The sequence below is a fragment of the Primulina tabacum genome, chromosome 10, assembly GCF_025594145.1.
Source record: "Primulina tabacum isolate GXHZ01 chromosome 10, ASM2559414v2, whole genome shotgun sequence".
NCBI lineage: Eukaryota > Viridiplantae > Streptophyta > Magnoliopsida > Lamiales > Gesneriaceae > Primulina > Primulina tabacum.
The window spans coordinates 36,794,244-36,808,223 of record NC_134559.1 but is presented as its reverse complement, the minus strand read 5'-3'; the positions used below and the strand labels follow the sequence as shown (position 1 = coordinate 36,808,223).

Sequence of the window (13,980 nt, the reverse complement as noted above, 5' to 3'; positions counted from 1 at the left end):
GCAGAGCTAGGATAGGTAACCTCACTGGGAGGTACTCGTGTCACGACCGTTTACGTAAATTATGGATAAAACAGTCGAAATAATTGTTTTTAATGAGTAAGCCGTATACGGAGTAATCTACGTAATACCCTTCTGCACAGAACCGGCTCACGACAACAAAAATCGCTAAGTATTCCCAGAAAATGGAAAAAAAAATAAGAAGAAGAAAATAGCGAATGTAAAACTATTATTATGCCTGTGATAAGATAAAATGGAACCGGAATAAAATTTTGGACTTCCTAATCGGATTTCTCGAGGAAACGGAAGCTTAACAGAAGCGAAAATCGCAAATTAGAGGGTTTTAGAGAAGAAATTCGGCTGAAATCTCGCAAGCTCATTGCGGAGTAATGATTCTCGTTCGTTTGGCAACAATTTTGTCCAAATCCGGCAGTGCCCGAGCTACGTTGATTTCACATGTCTCATCTGGTCCCGATCGAGATTCAGATGATTTGAGCCGAAAATCGTCTGTCAACAAGTAATCAAAAATAGAAAAACACGAAAAGGGGTGCAACACGAGGACTTCCCAAGGGGTCGGTCACCCATCCTAGTACTGCTCTCGCCCATGCACGCTTAACTTCGGAGTTCTGATGGGATCCAGTGCATTAGTGCTGGTATGATCGCACTTGATATTGAGTGGGATGTTTATTCTTATATCCTTCGAGTATGTGTGGAGCGGGCGGCGATGGACAACACGCGGCACTGCTCTCGTCCAATAAGAACCATGAAGTTAAGCGTTCTGGAACGATGGCAGAGCTAGGATGGGTGACCTCCCTTGGAAGTCCTCGTGTCGCTACCGTTTACGTAAATTATGGATAAAACAGTCGACATAATTGTTTTTAATGAGTTAACCGTCTCCGTAGTAATCTGGGTCATACCATTCGGCACAGAACCGGCTCACGACAACAAAAATCGATAAATGTTCCCAGAAAATAGGAAAAAAATAAGAAGAAGAAAATAGCGAATGTAATGCTTTTATTATGCTTGAGGTACGATAAAGTGGAACCGAAATCGAATTTCGAACTTCCTAAGCGGATTTCTCGAGGAAACGGAAGCTTAACAGAAGCGAAAAATCGCAAATTAGAGGGTCATAAAGAAGGAATTTGGCTAAAATCTCGCAAGCTCATTACGAAGTAATGAGTCTCGTTCGTTTTCCCGTTTAAAATCAAATTAGTCTACAATTTTGTCCAAATCTGGCAGTGCATGAGCTACGTTGATTTCACATGTTTTATCTATTCCTGATCGAGATTCAGATGATTTGAGCCGAAAATCGTCTGTCATCAAGTAATTATAAATAGAAAAATACGAAAAAGGGTACAACACGAGGACTTCTCAGGGGGTCACCCATCCTAGCACTGCTCTCGCCCAAGCACGCTTAAATTCGGAGTTCTGATGGGATCTTGTGCATTAGTGCTGGTATGATCGCACCCGATATTGAGTTGGATGTTTATTCTTATATCCTTCGAGTATGTGTGGAGCGGGCGGCGATGGACAACACGCGGCACTGCTCTCTCCCAATCAGAACCATAAAGTTAAGCGTTCTGGCGCGATGGCAGAGCTAGGATTGATGACCTCCCTGGGAAGTCCTCGTGTCGCGACCCTTTACGTAAATTATGGATAAAACATTCAAAATAATTGTTTTTAACGAGTTGATTGTCTTTGGAGTAATCTGGGTCATACCCTTCCGCACAGAACCGGCTCACGACAATAAAAATCGCTAAATGTTCCCAAAAAATAGGAAAAAAATAAGAAGAAGAAAATAGCGAATGTAAAGCTTTTATTATGCCTGGGATACGATAAAGTGGAACCGAAATTGAATTTCGAACTTACTAAGCGGATTACTCGAGGAAACGGAAGCTTAACAGAAGCGGAAAATCGCAAATTAGAGGGTCTTAGAGAAGAAATTCGGCTAAAATCTTGCCAGCTCATTGCGGAGTAATGAGTCTCGTTCGTTTGCCAGTTACCAATCAAATTAGGCTACAATTTTGTACAAATCCGGCAGTGCCCGAGCTACGTTGATTTCTCATGTCTTATCTGGTCCCGATCGAGATTCAGATGATTTGAGCCAAAAATCGTCTGTCAAAAAGTAATCAAAAATAGAAAAACACGAAAAAGGGTGCAACACGGGGAATTCCCATGGGGTCACCCATCCTAGTACTTCTCTCACCCAAGCACACTTAACTTAAGAATTCTGATGGGATCCAGTGCATTAGTGCTGGTATGATCGCACATGACATCAAGTGGGATGTTTATTATTATATCCTTCGAGTACGTGTAGAGCGGACGGCGATGGACAAAACAGTCGAAATAATTGTGTTTAATGAGTTAACTGTCTCCGGAGTGATCTACGTAATACCCTTCCGCACAGAACCGGCTCACGACAAAAAAAATCGCTAAATGTTCCAGAAAATAGAAATAAAAAATAAGAAGAATCAAATAGCGAATGTAAAGCTATTATTATGCTGGGATACGATAAAATGGAACCGGAATCGAATTTCGGACTTCCTAAACGGATTTCTCGAAGAAACGAAAGCTTAACAGAAGCGGAAAATCGCAAATTAGAGGGTCTTAGAGAAGAAATTCGGCTAAAATCTCGCCAGCTCATGGCGGAGTAATGAGTCTCGTTCGCTTGCCCGTTCACAATCAAATTAGCCTACAATTTTTTCCAACTCCGGTCACCCATCCTAGTACTGCACTCGCCCAAGCGCTCTTAACTTCAGAGTTTTAATGGGATCCGGTGCATTAGTGCTGGTATGATCGCACCTGAAATTGAGTGGGATGTTTTTTCTTATATCCTTCGAGTACGTGTGGAGCGGACGGCGATGGACAACACGCGGCACTGTTCTCGCCCATTCAGAACCATGAAGTTAAGCGTTCTAGCGCGATGGCATAGCTAGGAAGGGTGACCTCCTTGGGCAGTCCTCGTGTCGGGACCGTTTACGTAAATTATGGCTAAATAGTAGAAATAATTATTTTTAATGAGTTAACCGTCTCCAGAGTAATCTACGTTATACCCTTCCGCAGAGAACTGGCTCACGACAACAAAAATTGTTAAATGCTCCCAGAAAATAGGAAAAAACAAAACAAGAAGAAAATAACGAATGTAAAGCTATTATTATGCCTGGGATACGATAAAATGGAACCGGAATCGAATTTCGGACTTCCTAAACGGATTTCTCGAGAAAACAGAAGCTTAACAGAAGCGGAAAATCGCAAATTAGAGGGTCTTAGAGAAAGAATTCGGCTAAAATCTCGCCAGCTCATTGCGGAGTGATGAGTCTTGTTCGTTTGCCCGTTTACAATCAAATTAGCCTACAATTTTGTCCAAATCCGGCAGTGCCCGAGCTACGTTGATTTCACATGTCTTATCTGGTCCCGATCGAGATTCAGATGATTTGAGCCTAAAATCGTCTGTCAACAAGTAATCAAAAATACAAAAACACGAAAAGGGGTGCAACACGAGGACTTTCCAGGGGTCACCCATCCTAGTACTGCTCTCTCCCAAGCACGCTTAACTTCGGAATTATGGTGGGATCCGGTGCATTAGTGCTGGTATGATCGCTCATGATATTGAGTGGGATGTTTATTCTTATATCCCTTAAGTACGTGTGAAGCGGGCGGCGATGGACAACACGCGGTGCTGCTCTCGCCCAATAAGAACCATGAAGTTAAGCGTTCTGGCGCGATGGCAGTTCTAGGATGGGTGACCTCCCTGAGAAGACCTCTTGATGCGACCGTTTACGTAAATTATGGATAAAACAGTCGAAATAATTGTTTTTTATGAGTTATCCGTCTCCGGAGTAATCTGCGTCATACCCTTCCGCACAGAACCGGCTCACGACAACAAAAATCGATAAATGTACTCAAAAAATAGAAAAAAAAAATAAGAAGAAGGAAATAGCGAATGTAAAGCTATTATTATGCCTGAGATACGTTAAAATGGAACGAGAATCAAATTTCGTACTTCCTAAACGGATTTCTCGAGGAAACGAAAGCTCAACAGAAGCGGAAAATCGCAAATAGAGGGTCTTAGAGAAGGAATTCGGCTAAAATCTCACCAGCTCATTGCGTAGTAATGAGTCTCGTTCGTTTGCCCGTTTACAATCAAATTAGCCTACAATTTTGTCCAAATCCGGCAGTGCCCGAGCTATGTTGATTTCAGTCGAAATAATTTTTTTTAATGAGTTAACCGTCTCTGGGGTAATCTGTGTCATACCCTTCCGCACAGAACCGGCTCACGATAAATTGGCACCGGAATCGAATTTAGAACTTCCTAAGCGGATTTCTCGATGAAACGAAAGTTTAGCAAGAGCGGTAAATCGCAAATTAGAGGGTCTTAGAGATGAAATTCGGCTAAAATCTCGTCAGCTCATTGCAGTAGCAATGAGTATCGTCCGTTTGCCCGTTTACATTCAAATTAGCCTACAATTTTGTCCAAATCCGGTAGTGCCTGAGCTACTTTCATTTCACATGTCTTATCTGGTCCCGATCGAGATTCATATGATTTGAGCCGAAAATCATCTGTCAACAAGTAATCAAAAATAGAAAAACACGAAAAGGGTTGTAACACGAGGACTTCCCAGGGGGTCACCCATCCTAGTACTGCTCTCGCCCAAGCACGCTCTTAACTTCGGAGTTCTGATTGAATCCGGTGCATTAGTGCTGGTATGATAGCACCCGACATTGAGTGGATGTTTATTCTTATATATCTCGAGTACGTGTGGAGCGGGCGGCGATGGACAACAGGCGGCACTGCTCTCGCCCAATAATAACCATGAAGTTAAGCGTTCTGGCGCGATGGCAGAGGTAGGATGGGTGACCTCCCTGGGAAGACCTCGTGTCGCGACCGTTTACGTAAATTATGGATAAAACAGTCGAAATAATTGTTTTTAATGAGTTAACCGTCTCCGGTGTAATCTGCGTCATACCCTTCCGCACAGAACCGGCTCATGACAACAAAAATCGATAAATGTTCCCAGAAAATAGAAAAAAAAATAAGAAGAAGGAAATAACGAATGTAAAGCTATTATTATTCTTGGGATACGATAAAATGTAACCAGAATCGAATTTCGAACTTCCTAAGCGGATTTCTCGAGGAAACGAAAGCTTAACAGAAGCGGTAAATCGTAAATTAGAGGGTCTTAGAGAAGGAATTCGGCTAAAATCTCGTCAGCTCATTGCGTAGTAATGAGTCTCGTCCGTTTGCCTATTTACAATCAAATTAGCCTACAATTTTGTCCAAATCCGGCAGTGCCCGAGCTACTTTCATTTAACATGTCTTATCTGGTCCCGATCGAGATTCAGATGATTTGAGCCGAAAATCGTCTGTCAACAAGTAATCAAAAATAGAAAAACACGAAAAAGGGTGCAACACGAGAACTTCCCAGGGGGTCACCCATCCTAGTACTGCGCTTTCGCCCAAGCACACTTAACTTCGGAGTTCTGATGGGATCCGGTGCATTAGTGCTGGTATGATCGCACCCGACATTGAGTGGGATGTTTATTTTTATATCCCTCGAGTACGTGTAGAGCGGGCGGCGATGGACAACACGCGGCACTGTTCTCGCCCAATCAGAACCATGAATTTAAGCGTTCTGGCGCGATGGCAGAGCTAGGATGGGTGACCTCCCTGGGAAGACCTCGTGTCGCGACCGTTTACGAAAATTATGGATAAAACAGTCGAAATAATTTTTTAATGAGTTAACCGTCTCCGGAGTTATCTGCGTCATACTCTTCCGCACAGAACCGGCTCACGAAAACAAAAATCGATAAATGTTCCCAGAAAATAGAAAAAAAATAAGAAAAAGGAAATAACGAATGTAAAGCTATTATTATGCCTGGGATACGATAAAATGGAACCGGAATCGAATTTCGAACTTCCTAAGCGGATTTCTCGAGGAAACGAAAGCTTAACAGAAGCGGTAAATCGCAAATTAGAGGGTCTTAGAGAAGGAATTCGGCTAAAATCTCGTCAGCTCATTGCGTAGTAAGGAGTCTCGTCCGTTCGCCCGTTTACAATCAAATTAGCCTACAATTTTGTCCAAATCCGGCAGTGCCCGAGCTACTTTCATTTCACCTGTCTTATCTGGTCCTGATCGAGATTCAGTTGATTTGAGCCGAAAATCGTCTGTCAACAAGTAATCAAAAATAGAAAAACACGAAAAGAGATGCAACTGGAGGACTTATCAGGGGGTCACCCATCCTAGTACTGCTCTCGCCCAAGCACGCTTAACTCTGGAGTTCTGATGGGATCCGGTTCATTAGTGCTGGTATGATCGCACCCGACATTGAGTGGGATGTTTATTCTTATATCCCTCGAGTACATGTGGAGCGGGTGGCGATGGACAACACGCGGCACAGCTCTCGCCCAATCATAACCATGAAGTTAAGCGTTCTGGCGCGATGGCAGAGGTAGGATGGGTGACCTCCCTGGGAAGACCTCGTGTCGCGACCGTTTACGTAAATTATGGATAAAACAGTCGAAATAATTGTTTTTAATGAGTTAACCGTCTCCGGTGTAATCTGCGTCATACCCTTCCGCACAGAACCGGCTCATGACAACAAAAATCGATAAATGTTCCCAGAAAATAGAAAAAAAAATAAGAAGAAGGAAATAACGAATGTAAAGCTATTATTATTCTTGGGATACGATAAAATGGAATTAGAATCGAATTTCGAACTTCCTAAGCGGATTTCTCGAGGAAACGAAAGCTTAACAGAAGCGGTAAATCGCAAATTAGAGGGTCTTAGGGAAGGAATTCGGCTAAAATCTCGTCAGCTCATTGCGTAGTAATGAGTCTCGTCCGTTTGCCCGTTTACAATCAAATTAGCCTACAATTTTGTCCAAATCCGGCAGTGCCCGAGCTACTATTTTCATTTCACATGTCTTATCTGGTCCCGATCGAGATTTAGTTGATTGGAGCCGGAAATCGTCTGTCAACAAGTAATCAAAAATAGAAAAACACGAAAAGGGGTGCAACACGAGGACTTCCCATGGGGTCACCCATCCTAGTACTGCTCTCGTCCAAGCACGCTTAACAACGGAGTTTTGATGGGATCCGGTGCATTAGTGCTGGTATGATCGCAACCGACAATGAGTGGCATACTGATGTTTCGTTTTCAAGTCTTTTGGAGGGTGTTTATTCTTGTATCCCTCGAGTACGTGTGGAGCGGGCGGCGATGGACAACACGCGGCACTGCTCTCGCCCAATCATAACCATGAAGTTAAGCGTTCTGGCGCGATGGCAGAGGTAGGATGGGTGACCACCCTGGAAAGACCTCGTGTCGCGACCGTTTACGTAAATTATAGATAAAACAGTCGAAATAATTGTTTTTAATGAGTTAGCCGTCTCCGGAGTAATCTGCATCATATCCTTCCGCACAAAACCGGCTCACGACAACAAAAATCGATAAATGTTCCCAGAAAATAGAAAAAAAATAAGAAGAAGGAAATAACGAATGTTAAGCTATTATTATTCTTGGGATACGATAAAATGGAACCAGAATCGAATTTCGAACTTGCTAAGCGGATTTCTCGAAGAAAAGAAAGCTTAACAGAAGCGGTAAATCGCAAATTAGAGGGTCTTAGAGAAGGAATTCGGCTAAAATCTCGTCAGCTCATTGCGTAGTAATGAGTCTCGTCCGTTTGCCCGTTTACAATCAAATTAGCCTACAATTTTGTCCAAATCTGGCAGTGCCCGAGCTACGTTGATTTCACATGTCTTATCTGATCTCGATCGAGATTTATATGATTTGAGCCGAAAATCGCATGTCAACAAGTAATCAAATATAGAAAAACACGAAAAGGGGTGCAACACGAGGACTTCCCAGGGGGTCAACCATCCTAGTACTGTTCTCGCCCAAGCACACTTAACTTCGGAGTTTTGATGGGATCCGATGCATTAGTGCTGGTATGATCGCAACCGACAATGAGTGGGATGTTTATTCTTGTATCCCTCGAGTACGTGTGGAGCGGGCGGCGATGGACAACACGCGGCACTGCTCTCGCCCAATCATAACCATGAAGTTAAGCGTTCTGGCGCGATGGCAGAGGTAGGATGGGTGACCTCCCTGGAAAGACCTCTTGATGCGACCGTTTACGTAAATTATGGATAAAACAGTCGAAATAATTGTTTTTAATGAGTTATCCGTCTCCGGAGTAATCTACGTCATATCCTTCCGAACAGAACAGGCTCACGACAACAAAAATCGATAAATGTACACAGAAAATAGAAAAAAAAAATAAGAAGAAGGAAATGACGAATGTAAGGAAATTGTTATGCCTGGGATACGATAAAATGGAACCGGAATCGAATTTCGAACTTCCTAAGCGGATTTCTCGAGGAAACGAAAGCTTAACAGAAGCGGTAAATCGCAAATTAGAGGGTCTTAGAAAAGGAATTCGGCTAAAATCTCGTCAGCTCATTGCGTAGTAATGAGTCTCGTCCGTTTGCCCGTTTACAATCAAATTAGCCTACAATTTTGTCCAAATCCGGCAGTGCCCGAGCTACTATTTTCATTTCACATGTCTTATCTGGTCCCGATCGAGATTCAGTTGATTGGAGCCGGAAATCGTCTGTCAACAAGTAATCAAAAATAGAAAAACACGAAAAGGGGTGCAACACGAGGACTTCCCATGGGGTCACCCATCCTAGTACTGCTCTCGTCCAAGCACGCTTAACAACGGAGTTTTGATGGGATCCGGTGCATTAGTGCTGGTATGATCGCAACCGACAATGAGTGGCATACTGATATTTCGTTTTCAAGTCTTTTGGAGGGTGTTTATTCTTGTATCCCTCGAGTACGTGTGGAGCGGGCGGCGATGGACAACACGCGGCACTGCTCTCGCCCAATCATAACCATGAAGTTAAGCGTTCTGGCGCGATGGCAGAGGTAGGATGGGTGACCACCCTGGAAAGACCTCGTGTCGCGACCGTTTACGTAAATTATAGATAAAACAGTCGAAATAATTGTTTTTAATGAGTTCACCGTCTCCGGAGTAATCTGCGTCATACCCTTCCGCACAGAACCGGCTCACGACAACAAAAATCGATAAATGTTCCCAGAAAATAGAAAAAAAATAAGAAGAAGGAAATAACGAATGTTAAGCTATTATTATTCTTGGGATACGATAAAATGGAACCAGAATCGAATTTCGAACTTGCTAAGCGGATTTCTCGAAGAAAAGAAAGCTTAACAGAAGCGGTAAATCGCAAATTAGAGGGTCTTAGAGAAGGAATTCGGCTAAAATCTCGTCAGCTCATTGCATAGTAATGAGTCTCGTCCGTTTGCCCGTTTACAATCAAATTAGCCTACAATTTTGTCCAAATCCGGCAGTGCCCGAGCTACGTTGATTTCACATGTCTTATCTGATCTCGATCGAGATTTATATGATTTGAGCCGAAAATCGCATGTCAACAAGTAATCAAATATAGAAAAACACGAAAAGGGGTGCAACACGAGGACTTCCCAGGGGGTCAACCATCCTAGTACTGTTCTCGCCCAAGCACACTTAACTTCGGAGTTTTGATGGGATCCGATGCATTAGTGCTGGTATGATCGCAACCGACAATGAGTGGGATGTTTATTCTAGTATCCCTCGAGTACGTGTGGAGCGGGCGGCGATGGACAACACGCGGCACTGCTCTCGCCCAATCATAACCATGAAGTTAAGCGTTCTGGCGCGATGGCAGAGGTAGGATGGGTGACCTCCCTGGAAAGACCTCGTGTCGCGACCGTTTACGTAAATTATAGATAAAACAGTCGAAATAATTGTTTTTAATGAGTTAACCGTTTCCAGAGTAATCTGCGTCTTATCCTTCCGCACAGAACTGGCTCACGACAACAAAAATCGATAAATGTTCCCAGAAAATAGAAAAAAAAATAAGAAGAAGGAAATAACGAATGTAAAGCTATTATTATTCTTGGGATACGATAAAATGGAACCAGAATCGAATTTCGAACTTCCTAAGCGGATTTCTCGAGGAAACGAAAGCTTAACAGAAGCGGTAAATCGCAAATTAGAGGGTCTTAGAGAAGAAATTCGGCTAAAATCTCGTCAGCTCATTGTGTAGTAATGAGTCTCGTCCGTTTGCCCGTTTACAATCAAATTAGCCTACAATTTTGTCCAAATCCGGCAGTGCCCGAGCTACTTTCATTTCACATGTCTTATCTGGTCCGATCGAGATTCAGATGATTTGAGCCGAAAATCGTCTGTCAACAAGTAATCAAAAATAGAAAAAAACACGAAAAGGGGTGCAACACGAGGACTTCCCAGGGGGTCACCCATCCTTGTACTGCTCTCGCCCATCTTAACTTCGGAGTTCTGATGGGATCCGGTGCATTAGTGCTGGTATGATCGCACCCGACATTGAGTGGGATGTTTATTCTTATATCCCTCGAGTACGTGTGGAGCGGGCGGCGCTGGACAACACGCGGCACTGCTCTCGCCCAATCATAACAATAAATTTAAGCGTTCTGGCGCGATGGCAGAGCTAGGATGGGTCACCTCCCTGGGAAGTCCTCGTGTCGCGACCGTTTACGTAAATTATAGCTAAAAAATTTGAAATAATTGTTTTTAATGAGTTAACCGTCTCCGGAGTAATCTGCGTCATATCCTTTCGCACAGAACCGGCTCAGGACAACAAAAATCGATAAATGTTCCCAGAAAATAGAAAAAAAATAAGAAGAAGGAAATAACGAATGTAAAGCTATTATTATTCTTGGGATAAGATAAAATGGAATCAGAATCGAATTTCGAACTTCCTAAGCGGATTTCTCGAGGAAACGAAAGCTTAACAGAAGCGGTAAATCGCAAATTAGAGGGTCTTAGAGAAGGAATTCGGCTAAAATCTCGTCAGCTCATTGCGTAGTAATGAGTCTCGTCCGTTTGCCCGTTTACAATCTAATTAGCCTACAATTTTGTCCAAATCTGGCAGTGCCCGAGCTACTTTCATTTAACATGTCTTATCTGGTCCCGATCGAGATTCAGATGATTTGAGCCGAAAATCGTCTGTCAACAAGTAATCAAAAATAGAAAAACACGAAAAGGGGTGCAACACGAGGACTTCCCAGGGGGTCACCCATCCTAGTACTGCGCTTTCGCCCAAGCACGCTTAACTTCGGAGTTCTGATGGGATCCGGTGCATTAGTGCTGGTATGATCGCACCCGACATTGAGTGGGATGTTTATTCTTATATCCCTCGAGTATGTGTGGAGCGGGCGGCGATAGACAACACGCGGCACTGCTCTCGCCCAATCATAACCATGAAGTTTAACGTTCTGGCGCGATGGCAGAGGTAGGATGGGTGAGCTCCTTGGGAAGACCTCGTGTCGCGACCGTTTACGTAAATTATGGATAAAACAGTCGAAATAATTGTTTTTAATGAGTTAACCGTCTCCGGAGTAATCTGCGTCATATCCTTTCGCACAGAACCGGCTCAGGACAACAAAAATCGATAAATGTTCCCAGAAAATAGAAAAAAAATAAGAAGAAGGAAATAACGAATGTAAAGCTATTATTATGCCTCGGATACGATAAAATGGAACCGGAATCGAATTTCGAACTTCCTAAGCGGATTTCTCGAGGAAACGAAAGCTTAACAGAAGCGGTAAATCGCAAATTAGAGGGTCTTAGAGAAGGAATTCGGCTAAAATCTCGCCAGCTCATTGCGTAGTAATGAGTCTCGTCCGTTTGCCTGTTTACAATCAAATTAGCCTACAATTTTGTCCAAATCCGGCAGTGCCCGAGCTACTTTCATTTCACATGTCTTATCTGGTCCCGATCGAGATTCAGATGATTTGAGCCGAAAATCGTCTGTCAACAAGTAATCAAAAATAGAAAAACACGAAAAGGGGTGCAACACGAGGACTTCCCAGGGGGTCACCCATCCTAGTACTACGCTTTCGCCCAAGCACGCTTAACTTCGGAGTTCTGATGGGATCCGGTGCATTAGTGCAGGTATGATCGCACCCGACTTTGAGTGGGATGTTTATTCTTATATCCCTCGAGTACGTGTGGAGCGGGCGGCGATGGACAACACGCGGCACTGCTCTCGCCCAATCATAACCATGAAGTTAAGCGTTCTTGCGCGATGGCAGAGCTAGAACGGGTGACCTCCCTGGGAAGACCTCGTATCGCGACCGTTTACGTAAATTATGGATAAAACAGTCGAAATAATTGTTTTTAATGAGTTAACCGTCTCCGGAGTAATCTGCGTCATACCCTTCCGCACAGAACCGGCTCACGACAACAAAAATCGATAAATGTTCCCAGAAAATATAAAAAAAATAAGAAGAAGGAAATAACGAATGTAAAGCTATTATTATGCCTGGGATACGATAAAATGGAACCGGAATCGAATTTCGAACTTCCTAAGCGGATTTCTCGAGGAAACGAAAGCTTAACAGAAGCGGTAAATCGCAAATTAGAGGGTCTTAGAAAAGGAATTCGGCTAAAATCTCGTCAGCTCATTGCGTAGTAATGAGTCTCGTCCGTTTGCCCGTTTACAATCAAATTAGCCTACAATTTTGTCCAAATCCGGCAGTGCCCGAGCTACTATTTTCATTTCACATGTCTTATCTGGTCCCGATCGAGATTCAGAGATTTGAGCCGAAATCGTCTGTCAATTAAGTAATCAAAATAGAAAAACACGAAAAGGGGTGCAACACGAGGACTTCCCAGGGGGTCACCCATCTAGTACTGCGCTTTCGCCCAAGCACGCTTAACTTCGGAGTTCTGATGGGATCCGGTGCATTAGTGCTGGTATGATCGCACCCGACATTGAGTGGGATGTTTATTCTTATATCCCTCGAGTATGTGTGGAGCGGGCGGCGATGGACAACACGCGGCACTGCTCTCGCCCAATCATAACCATGAAGTTAAGCGTTCTGGCGCGATGGCAGAGCTAGGATGGGTGATCTCCTTGGGAAGACCTCGTATCACGACCGTTTACGTAAATTATTGATAAAACAGTCGAAATAATTGTTTTTAATGAGTTAACCGTCTCCGGAGTAATCTGCGTCATACCCTTCCGCACAGAACCGGCTCACGACAACAAAAATCGATAAATGTTCCCAGAAATAGAAAAAAATAAGAAGAAGGAAATAACGAATGTAAAGCTATTATTATGCCTCGGATACGATAAAATGGAACCGGAATCGAATTTCGAACTTCCTAAGCGGATTTCTCGAGGAAACGAAAGCTTAACAGAAGCGGTAAATCGCAAATTAGAGGGTCTTAGAGAAGGAATTCGGCTAAAATCTCGTCAGCTCATTGCGTAGTAATGAGTCTCGTCCGTTTGCCCGTTTACAATCAAATTAGCCTACAATTTTGTCCAAATCCGGCAGTGCCCGAGCTACTTTCATTTCACATGTCTTATCTGGTCTCCGATCGAGATTCAGATGATTGAGCCGAAAATCGTCTGTCAACAAGTAATAAGAAATTGAAAAACACGAAAAGGGGTGCAACACGAGGACTTCCCAGGGGGTCACCCATACTAGTACTGCTCTCGCCCAATCACGCTTATCTTCGGAGTTCTGATGGGATCCGGTGCATTAGTGCTGGTATGATTGCACCCGACATTGAGTGGGATGTTTATTCTTATATCCCTCGAGTACGTGTGGAGCGGGCGGCGATGGACAACACGCGGCACTGCTCTCGCCCAATCATAACCATGAAGTTAAGCGTTTCTGGCGCGATGGCAGAGGTAGGATGGGTGACCTCCCTAAAAGACCTCGTGTCGCGACCGTTTACGTAAATTAGATAAAACAGTCGAAATAATTGTTTTTAATGAGTTAACCGTCTCCGGAGTAATCTGCGTCATACCCTTCCGCACAGAACCGGCTCACGACAACAAAAATCGATAAATGTTCCCAGAAAATAGAAAAAAAAATAAGAAGAAGGAAATAACGAATGTAAAGCTATTATTATGCTGGATACGATAA

General features: G+C 43.5%; 14 non-coding genes and 3 pseudogenes across 14 annotated transcripts; all 17 read right to left on the bottom strand.

The window, feature by feature from the left end:
* Positions 1–541: 541 nt before the first annotated feature.
* On the bottom strand, positions 542–664 carry LOC142507620 (5S ribosomal RNA). Its single transcript, XR_012805873.1, has one exon. It is a non-coding gene; the product is annotated as a 5S ribosomal RNA (ribosomal RNA).
* A 683-nt stretch (positions 665–1,347) lies between these two features.
* Positions 1,348–1,466, bottom strand: LOC142508304 (5S ribosomal RNA). Its single transcript, XR_012806524.1, has one exon. It is a non-coding gene; the product is annotated as a 5S ribosomal RNA (ribosomal RNA).
* Positions 1,467–2,149: 683 nt separating this feature from the next.
* LOC142508399 (5S ribosomal RNA) lies at positions 2,150–2,268 on the bottom strand. Its single transcript, XR_012806613.1, has one exon. It is a non-coding gene; the product is annotated as a 5S ribosomal RNA (ribosomal RNA).
* A 412-nt stretch (positions 2,269–2,680) lies between these two features.
* Positions 2,681–2,801, bottom strand: LOC142512909 (5S ribosomal RNA; annotated as a pseudogene).
* Positions 2,802–3,484: 683 nt separating this feature from the next.
* Positions 3,485–3,602, bottom strand: LOC142512279 (5S ribosomal RNA; annotated as a pseudogene).
* Positions 3,603–4,594: 992 nt separating this feature from the next.
* On the bottom strand, positions 4,595–4,715 carry LOC142509353 (5S ribosomal RNA). Its single transcript, XR_012807531.1, has one exon. It is a non-coding gene; the product is annotated as a 5S ribosomal RNA (ribosomal RNA).
* A 683-nt stretch (positions 4,716–5,398) lies between these two features.
* LOC142515022 (5S ribosomal RNA) lies at positions 5,399–5,519 on the bottom strand. Its single transcript, XR_012810889.1, has one exon. It is a non-coding gene; the product is annotated as a 5S ribosomal RNA (ribosomal RNA).
* A 681-nt stretch (positions 5,520–6,200) lies between these two features.
* LOC142511167 (5S ribosomal RNA) lies at positions 6,201–6,319 on the bottom strand (annotated as a pseudogene).
* A 687-nt stretch (positions 6,320–7,006) lies between these two features.
* Positions 7,007–7,125, bottom strand: LOC142516953 (5S ribosomal RNA). Its single transcript, XR_012812719.1, has one exon. It is a non-coding gene; the product is annotated as a 5S ribosomal RNA (ribosomal RNA).
* Positions 7,126–7,841: 716 nt separating this feature from the next.
* On the bottom strand, positions 7,842–7,960 carry LOC142517470 (5S ribosomal RNA). The gene has a single exon (XR_012813215.1). It is a non-coding gene; the product is annotated as a 5S ribosomal RNA (ribosomal RNA).
* A 688-nt stretch (positions 7,961–8,648) lies between these two features.
* On the bottom strand, positions 8,649–8,767 carry LOC142516952 (5S ribosomal RNA). Its single transcript, XR_012812718.1, has one exon. It is a non-coding gene; the product is annotated as a 5S ribosomal RNA (ribosomal RNA).
* A 716-nt stretch (positions 8,768–9,483) lies between these two features.
* Positions 9,484–9,602, bottom strand: LOC142517469 (5S ribosomal RNA). Its single transcript, XR_012813214.1, has one exon. It is a non-coding gene; the product is annotated as a 5S ribosomal RNA (ribosomal RNA).
* A 685-nt stretch (positions 9,603–10,287) lies between these two features.
* LOC142509678 (5S ribosomal RNA) lies at positions 10,288–10,401 on the bottom strand. Its single transcript, XR_012807840.1, has one exon. It is a non-coding gene; the product is annotated as a 5S ribosomal RNA (ribosomal RNA).
* Positions 10,402–11,084: 683 nt separating this feature from the next.
* On the bottom strand, positions 11,085–11,205 carry LOC142514387 (5S ribosomal RNA). The gene has a single exon (XR_012810281.1). It is a non-coding gene; the product is annotated as a 5S ribosomal RNA (ribosomal RNA).
* A 683-nt stretch (positions 11,206–11,888) lies between these two features.
* Positions 11,889–12,009, bottom strand: LOC142514114 (5S ribosomal RNA). The gene has a single exon (XR_012810023.1). It is a non-coding gene; the product is annotated as a 5S ribosomal RNA (ribosomal RNA).
* Positions 12,010–12,693: 684 nt separating this feature from the next.
* LOC142517079 (5S ribosomal RNA) lies at positions 12,694–12,813 on the bottom strand. The gene has a single exon (XR_012812839.1). It is a non-coding gene; the product is annotated as a 5S ribosomal RNA (ribosomal RNA).
* A 681-nt stretch (positions 12,814–13,494) lies between these two features.
* LOC142514972 (5S ribosomal RNA) lies at positions 13,495–13,613 on the bottom strand. The gene has a single exon (XR_012810841.1). It is a non-coding gene; the product is annotated as a 5S ribosomal RNA (ribosomal RNA).
* Positions 13,614–13,980: the final 367 nt, after the last annotated feature.